At 46.7% G+C, this 12,956-nt stretch overlaps 1 protein-coding gene across 3 annotated transcripts in view; it reads right to left on the reverse strand.

Annotated features, from left to right (window-relative positions):
- NCK2 (NCK adaptor protein 2) overlaps positions 1-12,956 on the reverse strand; it is a 153,594-nt gene that overhangs the window by 23,161 nt on the left and 117,477 nt on the right. The window lies entirely within an intron of this gene.

Raw genomic sequence — 12,956 nt, forward strand, 5'->3', positions numbered from 1 at the left:
TGTGTGTGTGTGTTGAGTTGTTTGGTTTCTTTAAGGGAAGAAGAAAGAAAAATCTGCCTCAAGCACAGTATCATTGTTTCAGTTACATAAGGGAGTTAAGTGCTGAGTTGTAACGTGAACCTTCTTTCTTCCTGTGCATGGGGAAAACTGTGTGAAAAGCCCTAAGGGAACAATGTTTCAGCCTGGTTAACATGCACAAAGCTCTGGAGCCTTCTTGAGAAGTGAGCCTAGGGGAGGAGGGCACATCAGCGCCCAGAGCCACCGTGTGCCACTAGACTGGTTGGTCAGGGCCATGTCCCCCAGCTTTTCCTAATGGATGGCTGCCTGCCCACCAGCCCTGCACAAGCACCTAACTTAGTGTGGAGATTTTCATGGTACGGAAGCTGTGGCCACTTGCAGATTTTTTTTCCCCCTCAAAATGACACCAAAGCACTTTTATGGGTAACTTGTACCTCTCTCTCATTTTATGCCTTCAACTGGAGTAAAGACAGAATGATCCTTTGCTTCTATTCCCCTGCTGAGTGGACAGAAGTTCAAGAGGAACACAACACTGGCTTGTGATCCTCCTCTGCTGTGGAGAGTTGTGCACTGCTTTCTATGGCCGACCCACCCCTGGGCTAAGACTCCACTGCCCTGGGACACGTGCATGTGCCGGGCTCCGCACCACCAGCTGGGCCCTGAGCGGAAAGGCACTCGGACATCACAGGTGGGGTGACAGCACAGCGATGTGAAGTGGTCACTTACAGGCATTTCAAGTGAACACACAGATTGTTGAAACAAATGGCTTTGGCGGTTTGTTGTTGTTGTTGTTGTTTGTTTTTTATACCACAGCATTTTCAGTGTGTAGGAGACATGAGAGTAAACCAGGATATCAGACTAAGTTAAAATTTTGGATTTCTACTTACAAGTTAACTTGCTTTACATGAACACATGAACCTCTAAATAATCAAATGAGTCCTTCTGTATGATTTCAAACCTAGGTTAGGTTAGCTACGCGTGAGAGTGCACTGGGGTGATTCACTAGCTTCAGAATCCAGAAAGCAGACAGTTCACGGAAGTACACTTCTGTCTCGAAGGCCCGGGCACCAGGGTATTCTAAGCCTCATCGCCTCATCAAGGAGTCAGCATGCTGAGGCAGCCATGACCAGGCAGAGGACAGTTTTTATTGGTAATGAACACTTCAAGAAATAACATTTACAAGTAACTTTCTAAGACACCTTTTCAAGTTTGTGAGTAATGACAACTACTTAAGAAAATACGTACAGAAGAGCAGGGTTTAGAACATTCATTGGCACAGAAAGGTGTCAAAGTCAGCAGAAAAGACAACGTAAGACTTTAGACCTCATTTAGACCTCATTTAGACCTCACTGTCGGAGACACTTTACAACCGACTTACGAATACAGCACTTTGCGGACTCTTTTCAAGCACAAAATAATCACTTTAGCCATCAAGTTTTTACCAGGCACCTTCCCAGACTTTGGGGAGACCAAGAAAAACAAGACAGGCATGCTTCCTGCCCGTATGGAGCTTACGTTTTTCTATCAAGACCGGAATATCCCACATAGCAACCACACCATGGAAAACTAATCTGCTTTGCTCTACTGTGACCCAAATAGTCTTTGAGGCAACTCTGGAAAGGGGGGTGGGGTGGGCGGGGGATGGACGGCAGCACAGTGACTGACAGCACAGCCGAGAGGAAAATCCTGACTATGCCACTTACTAGCTAGAGCTCTTGGGCAAGTTACTTAATCTGTGTCTTTCTTCTCTTACCCATATAACGTGGACAACAATGGCACTGTATCCTTGTACTCCGGCTGCCATAACAAAGTACCACAGACTGGGGGGGGGGGGGGCAGTGCTTAAACAACAGAAATTCATATTCTCATAGGTGTGGGGCTAGAAGTGAAAAGATCAAGGTGTCCGCAGGGTTGGTTCCTTCTGAGGCCTCCCTCCCTCCTTACCTTGCAGATGGCTGCCTTCTTACTGTGGGCTTCCCTTTGTTGTATGCCTGTGTCCTAATTCCCTCTTCTTACAAGGACACCAGTCACACTGGATTAGGGCCCACCCTAAAGACCTCATTTTAATTCAACTGCCTCTCAAAAGACCCTGTACCAAATCCAGTCACACAAGGATTTACTGGGGGTTAAGACTTCAACATATGAATTGAAGGACATAATTTAGCCCCTAACAGGTACCGGAATTCGGATTGTAATATAAAGCACAGGAAGTGCTCTATGAATAACAATTGGTACTCTCACTGAGTTGGGGCTTTGAATGTCTTTTTTCCCCAGAAAGGTGTTTTACCAGGAGAGGGCCAAAGTCCTCTTTGAACACTTTTGGCAACAACCTTACCAGTGCCAGATGGCCACCAAAATAGAAAGCTTGCCTGTCAAGCTTTTGGCACCCGGGAAACATTATTCCACAGGAGCAATGTCATAGGTAGCTGCTGATGCAGTGAAATTCAAGAGACAGGTGTCTGGGAATAGGGAGGAACCTGACCCTACTGACATCTACCTTATTGGAATGCTCACAACAGTCCTGTGACAAGGTGAGCATCCCCCCGTTTCTGCAGGTGGGGAAACTGAGGCGGAAAGGGATCGGGGAACTGACCCAACACATACAGCCAGTGGAGTGGCACTGACTCACGCACCAGTAAAAGCCTGTTTAATCCATAATAGTCAAGAGGCACAGTTCTGTTAAGAGGCTGATGCGTAGCAGGATTCCTGTGGCAAATGCATCATGATCTTCACGTGATTTCTATGGGAAATGCAGCAGGACTATGGCGGGGGGGGGGGGGGGGGTCATCAAAAATCCATCCTCGCTTTCAATACCAACCCTCCAAAGAAGTGATGGACCTTTCCTCTGATTCTAGGGAATGGAAATGGCCCGCGTCTCCAGGCTGAAGTGGGGCTGAGGTTTAGGGAATGAAGATTTGGGATAAGAAATGTATCATGAGTAGCCATGAGGCCATGTGACCACTGCCGTGTGATCTCAAAGGCGCAAAGGGAAATTTCTGAATGCAGAACAGGCACAGTGGTTCATGGACGTCTCACAAAGGATGACTCTGCTGCCGTGCCTGCCAGCCCCAAGCCCTGGGCCACCCCATGGTGTCCAGGCTCCATGCGATGTTTCTAATTCAAAGGCAAGTCTGCTACCTTTTAGGGAAGGAGACAGGGTGGGCATTCCTCAACTCCACTACTCTTCTTGTGGCTATTTTTTCCACATATCTTCTGCTTCATTTCTTTTTTTTTTTAATTTTTTTTTAACGTTTATTTATTATTGAGAGACAGAGAAAGACAGAGCATGAGCATGGGAGGGGCAAAGAGAGGAGGAGACACAGAATACGAAGAAGGCTCCAGGCTTTGCGCTGTCAGCACAGAGCACGACGCGGGGCTCGAACTCACAAACCGCGAGATCACAACCTGAGTCGAAGTCGGATGCTTAACTGACTGAGCCACCCCCTGGCCCCTCTTCTGCTTCATTTCTTCTTTCATTATAGTCATACCACCTACTTCTTTCTGTTGTAGCAAAAACACCTGGAACTCCAATGTGTGGTTTTGATTTTCCAACAAAGATAACGTGATCTTTTTTCCCCTCTTACAATTTTATTGATTTTCCCAACAGGACTGGCAGTCTCTGGCAATCCTTACCTAATGTAAGTAAACAGTAACTAACCAAATGTTAATCAGACTTCTCCTCACGCTGTCTCTGTACCATATTTTGGAAGACCACACTTTCCCATGAGGCATGCTCCCCTTGGCCTCTCATGAATTCCTGGGGTGGCCTGGGGATCGAGGAGCCCTGCTCCCAGCCCGGCCACACCCCACCACGCTGGACTTCTGAGGCATGGAGGAGCACTGGTTTGTTTCAGCAAGATTTGGCAGGACCTCTAATGATATGCTTTTCCTCCAGTTCTCCAGCTAATCATAAAATCCAACTGCACGGAATTTATTTGATGCTTGAGCGTTTTGGTTGGAGGTTTTGCCGCACTGTGCTCTGCGTGAATCGTATTACGGATGGGAGTATCTAGAATGGGACCGTCAGAAAATCTCTGCAATTGCTGGCATGCCGTACCGGGCGACGTTAAGCAACATTTTTTTTCACAAGGTAATGACTTTCTCTACAGCTTGTTCAATAATGTATAAACTGCAACACCTTTGCGCTAAGAAAGAACAAAGAACGAATGGAAATCGTTGTAAAAAAAAAAAAAAGACAAAAAGACAAAAAGAAAAAGACGCTGTCTCACATGGCATGTGCTCAGGAGTGACCAGGATTTTAACTTCTACGTTAAAGATCAGGCTCTCAGAATAACTGGAGTCCACAGCGCCCCTGGTCCCCTAACTCACTCCCTGGCCCTCCGGCAGCTCCAATGCTCTCCTCGCTCCACCAGTGGCCCCGGGCAGGAGGGTGCCAGACAGTGCACTCCACATACCAGGACGGGCGAAAGTCTTGGTGAGAGTGAACGCTCACCCAGGACTCCGGGCCAGTTAGCGGTCAGGCTGGACAGCAAGGGCGCGGACCCCTGAGCGCAGGGCTGCCTGGGATGGATGGGTCTGCAGCCGAAGATATGAACAAGCTCCTTGACCGAGCCGCCTCTGTAGCTGTTGCGTTACAGACCAGCCACAATTTGTTCAATGGGCTTTATCTGCATCTCGTAAGAGTAATAAAATACTATTTTAAGTGGCAAACAGGGGAGTTGGATCGCAAAGTAAACTATACTTTTCAGCTTTTATGAGGATTTTCTCGCCCCAAGCTCCGGATCTCTGATTCTGAGTTACATTTTCATTGACAATAATAAGCACATTTTAAGTTTCTTGAATAAAATTACTTACATTAAGGACAGAGTTCTAATAAAAGCTGGAATATGTCATACATTATTAATGTTGGTGATTTTAAAGTCAAAATCTTTTAAATACTCCTTTTGAGATAAAGGGATGTTATAACAGACGACTTCAAAATATGCTCTAACTGTCACCTGCCAGCTGGAGTTCTGGGGATTTAAGATAAAATGTCAAACAAATTTGATAGTTCAGAAATATATTCAAGCTGATCTATTTAGGCACTGTGCACCCAAGTTTTAGGAGATGTATGGCAAAGATTTTATTTTTGTTACTAATTAGAACTGTAACATAAACCAGATTTAACTAGAAAGCTTCCTTGGTCCTAAATAAATGGTCCTAAAATGCCATTTATAATAAGACTGGAGGTCATTAATTTGTGGGGATTTCCCCCATTAGGGTTAGGGCCTATTATTAGAATCAACTAAAACTGACAACTTTTATTATTAAATGCTAAGGAGATCTGACAAGGTTTGATTAAAGTATAAAATGTCTAAAGTAACTTCTCATATAAAGTTAGGATAGGTTTAATATTTGGCTTCTAATAGCTTTTTGCGTTATTATATGTGTAATTACCTTGTGTCTAGTTTTTTGGTACCTATGCTGGAAGATTAGCTTCCACTATTCAGAAAATATCCAGTGCCAAAATTTATGATCAAAATATTTGATATATAAAGGGGAAAAAACCCTCAAATTTACTAAATTTCCAATGTGTTGAAGGGTGACCAGGTGAAAGGCAATAAGGTGGTCCTCTGTTGTTTTAAACTGTTCAGTATCCTTTATCCTTCCTCTTATTCAACAAAACTCCTCTTCGTGTGGCTTCAGCAGGGCCACCCCTACCCCATCAGGCCATGGTTGGGGGGACCCATGACTCAGACCTGATGCAGCTCAGACCCGGCTCCCCTCACCTGGAGTTGCCCACATTTGTCACAGTCTTCAAAGAATGGAGCGCTGAGCAGGGATGAGCCCCAGAAAGAGAGACAGAACTTGAATGATATGAGTTGAGGCCCTGGATCCAACCATACTTCCTAATGATGTGAACCAATGGATTCCCTTTTGAAATTTTCCTTTTTTTTTTTTTTTAACCTTGTCTACTTTTGAGTTGATTTTCTGTCTCTTCAATTAAAGAGTGTTGAAAAAATATAACTACCCATCCCCCACTCTCACTCCTTGTCACCCATCCCACTTCCTTCAATATGCCAAAGTGTTGATTCCCACTTAGCAAGGTGGCATACTTGGGTGACTAAGTCAAAAAGAATACAGTCATAGTTTGGGAGCACCCAGGTTTGAGTATGGGGGTGAGGGTGGGATGGTGAGGATAGGGACTGACATTACCGTGACGTCACAGTTAACTGCCAGGCTGGCACCCCTGCTTTCTAAGCCCAGAGAATCTTGGGTTTAAAACGCTTACTGCAACAGCCATCATGAGACATGTGAGACACTGTGTGGCCACAGACATCAGGCTTAACGGACCGGCACGATCGAACTGCATTCTAATGGGGGATAGCATATTTGACTTAGGATGGGCCCAAATGAATTCAGGCATGGGTTGTCAGAGAAGCCCCAAGGACAGCTCAAGAGAGGGGAGCAGCCTCTTCAGTGCAACTGATTTCAGACAAGGCCATTATCTAAGTCAAAATAGACTCTAGCATAAATGCCCTCACTCAGCTGTTTCACTCAGCATCTGTTCCCTTTGTCCCACAGAGGCTCAAGCTGCTGACCATGGTTGAGCTCAGAGGAGGACAGGAAGTGCGTGGGGCAGAGGAGACAGGCTTCACAGGGCTGTAAGGAGAACCTGAAGGAGGCCTTGGGGGCCACGCTATGGAGAAGAAGTGGGAGAGCGGGATGTGGGACGAGATCGGGGGCTAGGCCACACTGGAGCAGAGACATGTACAGTTGAGGCCCAGAAGAACTGTGTTCAGCAAAGCGAACAACCCACCACCCTAATTCTCTTCTGAGTGTGCCACTGGGAGAAAAAAATTCTACCCGGCATTGCGACTCGCCATTAGAAACTGGATACGCTGAATGAAGGGGAAATACTGCATTCCCAACCGCTTCCGAGACAAAGGACTAAACGCATCCTTGGCAGCTTTTGTGTCTCTTTGGGCAACAACTTCATTTGCAAAAAATCCTGGCCTTACTGCCATTGCTGTTGGGTGCCACATTTCCATCCTCGCTCTGTAAGGTTTGACAACAAGCCGGGAGAATATATCCTTTTGACAGCCAGGCTGTGCTAGAAACAAAGGAGGCTGGAGTATAAAGTTGGCTCGGATACTTTCTTCCTCTAGTAGTCTGAATCTAGCTTTTAAAAATGACAACCAAGGTTTTTTTTTCCAAAAGCTTAGTCAACCTGTATCTTCATGACCAGATCGTAGGCAATATGACCCATGGGAAACACCATGGGCTCGTCGGCAGGACTCAGGGGCGGTGAGTAACTAACTCCCTGTGGGTCTTCCCCCCACAGCAGAGGGAGAGCTGATCCCAAAGACCCACTCAGCACTAAAATCCATAAACACTAAAATAACGTCCCGTCATCCCACACATACCCTTGTAGTACTCACCCACCTCGATTTCAGCGCCCGCCTTACTGCTTCATTTATCTCCCTGAGAAAGACTGTGTTTAGTCATTCTGTGGCCTCAGAGCCTGACATTCAGTAAAGTGTTTGCTCAGGCAAACTTCACTTCCCATCTCACTGCCACTAATCCATATGTACTGATCAGTCCTTCCCAACTGATCTCTCCAATGATATGCACCTATATTGCCAGGAGTGGTTTTTTTTTTTTTTTTTTAAGTTTATTTTGGGGGAGAGAGAGAGAGAGAGCGAGCGAGCATGGGCACGCACAAGCAGGGGAAGGGCAGAGAGAAGGAGAGACAGACTCCCAAGCCCAATGCAGGGCTCGAACTCACAAACGGTGAGATCATGACGTGAACTGAGATCAAGAGTCAGACACTTAACCGACTGAGCCACCCAGGCACCCGGCCAGGAGTGTTCACAGACTATCTGGAAGCAGACCGAGATTACAATCAGCAAACCTCCCCACCTCAGAGGGAGGAAGGATACCTGTAGATGGAAGGGGACTGCCATACCTGAGGCAAACCCGCACTGACCAGGGAGGGGTCGCCAGCTGAGGGAGGGACAGAGTTACTGTTCACCATCCCTATGCCCTGATGGTCCCTCTTCCGAGGGGCAGCCATCGCAGGAGCCAGCTCCAGAGAGGGGCCAGGGCAAAGGGCCTACCATCACACGGGTCCATGCGTCCAGGGCCCTGAACCGCAACTGCCATCCCCGGGCATAAGAAAGCCTTTTCGTGCACGAGCAGGCAGGCAAATAACATGATCGAATATGGATGCCTGCAAAAAAATCATTCAGAGTATAGGATTTTCTATCACATGTGAAAGTCAAACGGTTATCACACATGCCAATGAAAAGAAGCTTTAAAGATTGTAATTATAATTTTTAATTAAAAATACATATTTAGTACCTCTCAACACATATTCCCGATCCATTAGCACAAGCAATTTTGAATATGCAAAGGGATGTACGAGACGTGGCAAGGCTCAGCTATGACATGCTGCCACGTTACTTAAAGTGTCAACCCACTGGCAGAAGCTCGGCACGCGTGCAACTTTTTAGGACCGTACCTGCTAAGTGAAATATGATAAATACATGCAAATGCGCAAGGGTACAGCACGTGGGCGGGGGAAAACACGGACGGCAAGGAGCTGGCAAGGACAAGTGAACCGTACTTCAGACCACACTTCAAGCCAGGCTTCCACACCTACTAGCTTTGGACCTCGATGATTCTACGGCCTCTCCCTACCCCTCCGTTTCTTCATCTGTGATAGAAGGATATCGGTGGCCCCCGTGGGCTGTCAGAGGGCCCAAGAGCTGAGGAGCACACTGAGCGTGGTGTCTAAGACATAGCAAGAGACCAAGCAAAACCTGTCATTGTGTTTATTGCTATTATGACAGCATCTAATTGCTTCCCTTCCTGGTTGAGGACAGTGGTAGGAGCGAGTAGAGAAGGGCACAGGTGGTGCTTTCTCAACAGAGATGTGCACTTGTCTGTTTTCTTCCTGAAGTGTGCCTGGATGGGGGGCAAGCCTCACCTCACTCCTGCTCTCCAGGAGCAGCTAAGTCACCAGGGATCAGTCACAGAGGAAATGCTCCATCAGTGCAAAATGGGCCTTCACATAGGGTGAAAAAGGAGCCCCGTCTTCCAAGTAAGGATGAGCAGAATTGTTCACCAGCTCACATGCCGCTCTGGACAGGGCAGACACTGGTTACTAAGATGACAGGTCATACCTGCCTGTGCTCCAGGAAGGCAGTCTTTGATGTACCTGGGCTCCTGGCCTCCAGGTCCTTGCTCATCTCTGGCTTCCGTGGACAGCGCCCCGCCTGCGCTTGGAAAGGCCTGGCTTTGCCGCAAACGAGTCCTGCAACCTTAGACAAGTGGCTCAACTTGCCTGATTTTTGTAGAAAAAGCTCAGACCAGGTTATCTCAAACCTCATTCCAGTACTTGAGGGTTCTACAGACAGCCCAAACTCTCAAATGAACTCTACTTTTTAAACTTAACTTTACACATTAGAAGGAAAAAAAAAAAAAAAACCCATGGAAGAAGAAAGGATTCAAATGGTCACCTTAGCATTTTTCTTAGCACCTTAGGTTAAACATTGTGGATTTAGCCAAGTTAAATTAGCAGCATGAGAACAACTATGGTTTTACTACTAATTCAGGCTCTATTTATAAACACCCACACGTCGATTTTCCAAGTCAGACAATCAACTGCATCGCTCCTTGAAAAACCAAAAATACAAAATCAGTGAGATCCGCTGCAAACGGCCGCCACAGAATGGCCTGCTCTGAGGAAGCACGTTGGCCCCAGGCTTAAAAATGTATGAAGAGGGGCACCTGGGTGGCTCAGTCAGTTAAGCATCTAACTTTAGCTCAGGTCATGATCTCATGGTTTGTGAGTTCAAGCCCCACGTAGGGTTCTGTGCTGACAGCTGAGAGCCCGGAGCCTGCTTCAGATTCTGTGTCGTGTCTCCTTCTTTCTCTGCCCCTCCCCTGCTTGTGCTCTGTCTTTCTCTGTCTCTCAAAAATAAATGTAAAAAAAAAAAAAAAAAAATGTATGAAGAGCTACCCTCCAGGCGGCTTCCCGGGCTGTGTGACACCACTGGGACAACAAGGGATGTTCGCAGACACTCTGAGTTCACAGCAGGGCGGGGGGGAAGCACAAAGACCAGAGCTGTTCCTGGGGACCGACTTCAGGATAAGACTTGAGTAAATGCAGGCTGATGTGCAGGAAACACCCAGCCTGCCTGAAACTGACTGCAACCCATCGATTAGATCCCAGCATAGTGTGGGTCAATCAGGAGCCCCACAGGGGCCCACCTGCCCTCCAGTGGCATGCGCCCGGGCAGGGTCTCAGCAGGAGGCACCACAAGAAGGTGCAGCGATTTGAGGGGCTCAGCATCAAGCACTGTAGCATCTGTGAGTAAACAAATACCCCCTCTGCACCCCGTGCCTGCCCCCAGGGGACAGATCCAAAAATGTAATAGAGAGAAGGAACATTTGAGACATATGGATACGGTCTAAAAAAGAGAGCCTGCCATATGGGGAAATGCAGTTAGAAGGATGCTAAGAAGATTTTACTTTAATCCCTAGGCATTTTTAGTTCATGTTTCTCTGTTCTAAAACTTAAGGCTCCCACACGAATAACTCTTTAGTCAGGAAAGGGTGTTCTCTCTGTTCTTTAGAAAACTGAAGCAGAGGGGCGCCTGGGTGGCGCAGTCGGTTAAGCGTCCGACTTCAGCCAGGTCACGATCTCGCGGTCCGTGAGTTCGAGCCCCGCGTCAGGCTCTGGGCTGATGGCTCGGAGCCTGGAGCCTGTTTCCGATTCTGTGTCTCCCTCTCTCTCTGCCCCTCCCCCGTTCATGCTCTGTCTCTCTCTGTCCCAAAAATAAATAAAAAAAAAAACGTTGAAAAAAAAAAATTAAAAAAAAAAAAAAAAAGAAAACTGAAGCAGAGAATGATGATTTTAATAAGAAGCCAACAGGATGCCGGTTTCTGGGAAGCAAACTGGGAAATGCTTTGCCTCAGTGGACAGAGCAGTGTGGCTCTCTCGCACCCACGTGTAACTGCATGCCTGCTTCTCCTGGTTTTCCCAGGGTACAGACCCCTCCTCATTTCCCATCGCCTCTCCTGGCTTTTCTCTTGCTAGCATTCTTTTTAACAATCTGTCTAGTCTCTAATTATCCTCCCACTAATCTGTTGTGAGTTGTTTTACATTTTTGGTTCTAAATACTTGGACGCTTCTGATCTACGAAAACAAATCCAAGTTTATTTTGGGTGGCTGGCACCACAATCGCCGTAGAAGTTTCCATATTATGTGGGCAATACGTTTGGCCGGTCAGTTCTATTGGGAATGAGCTCGCAAGACAGAAGCCTAAAGAATTCCAGATTTAGGAGGCATTCACTTTATGTGATTCATGTTCGTAACAATGGTAGATTATACAACAGGGGCCAGAAAGGTAAACCTGACGGGTTAACTGGACTCCCTGAGTTTTTACTGTGCAGAGATAACTGGCTGGAGAAGTCGAATGCTCAGAATCAAAAGGAGTTAATAGGTGATGGGGATTAAGAAGACAGAGAGTTTGTCATGATGAGCACATGTATGGAAGTGTTGAATCACTATACTGTACACCTGAAAACTAAGCTAACACTGTATGTTATCTACAAGGGATTTAAAAAAAAATCAAAAGGAGTTTTCCCTTAACGTTTTCACGTGTTACATACAAACTTTTCACGGGGGATGGTTCGGCTTTGCACTTGTCTGAAACCAAGAACTGGTTCCTCGGAGAGTGACACAGCTTCAGAATCACATTTAAGTGGCTTCCAGGCAGATCAACAACAATTTTCTTATTCTCGAAGAACATCCAACCCAGGAACAAAAACTACTTCTAGGACAGAAGCACCATAAAGAGTCAGCTTCTCCTCTTACCCAGTTGACAGAATATATAGAATTCAGTGAGCACCCCGACCACTGACGAGCCAAAGTTTGTTGCAAAACTCACTGGGTCAATCTTCTTTCCAGCATGTGCTGGGACCAGGCGCCTTGGAGAAAGGGCTTGATCTTTTCTGGACCAATGGCAATGTGACAGCTAGTATTAATAACAGTGAAAAGTCACATATACGTGTATAGATACTGAAAAAAAAACAGAGGTGATTATAGACACGGGGATGAGTTCTGGGTGGGGAGATCACAGGTGATTTGAATTTTCTCTTTTCCAGACTTTTTAAAATAAGCATGCTATGGTAAATGATAGTGTATATCTGAGCAATACCTGTTTGCAGAGACCTGTGTCTTACAAAGGGACGGTGAGTGGCAGAGATGGCTGAAATATATGCGCGCAGTGGCGGCACATGCTTGCTGCTGGCCAAAGTGCTCCCGAAATAAAAATCAATTTACAGAAAAGGAGACATGTTCCCGTGACATTCTGCCTCTAAATCATTTTAATTAATGGCTCTTGCTCACCTCAACATGAAGGAACGGGGCAGAATTACTAAGCGACTCCCTTGGGGTCAGGGAGAAATTGATGCTCACTCAAGGAGCTGGTCCCCTAGCATTTCAGGGGCCAGAACAAGAGTGGGAGGAAATCCAAACAGCTGTGCGGGTGGCGGCCCACGAGGGGGTGGAGTTCACTGCGATCCACGACAGGCAGGTGTTGTGTGCATCTTCCCCGACCCCTGCTGGATCTGAATCCCCAATTCTAGCAGCTGATCCACAATAACACAGGCTGAAGTCAGGGAGACGTGGTTTGAATTCCAACCACTTATTGCGTGTTCCCGGGCACATCACTTAAGTTCCCGGTGTCCATGCTTTCACATGGGAAATGAGGGTATTAGCACGCCCCTCTTCCCCCCTCTTTTCGTGAAGATAAAAACAGAAATGCATGCAGGCAGCTAGCGCGGTACCTCACACAATGAGGCACTCAGAGAGAGACAGCAACTACTGTCCACTCCCTGGAACCATACGCACAAAATCCATTTCGGGGTCCTGGTTTCAATTTTTCTGCAGCATTAGCTTTTGGTTTGGCTGCGGAGTGTGGGGT

Source organism: Panthera leo, chromosome A3, assembly GCF_018350215.1.
Source record: "Panthera leo isolate Ple1 chromosome A3, P.leo_Ple1_pat1.1, whole genome shotgun sequence".
NCBI classification, from domain to species: domain Eukaryota; kingdom Metazoa; phylum Chordata; class Mammalia; order Carnivora; family Felidae; genus Panthera; species Panthera leo.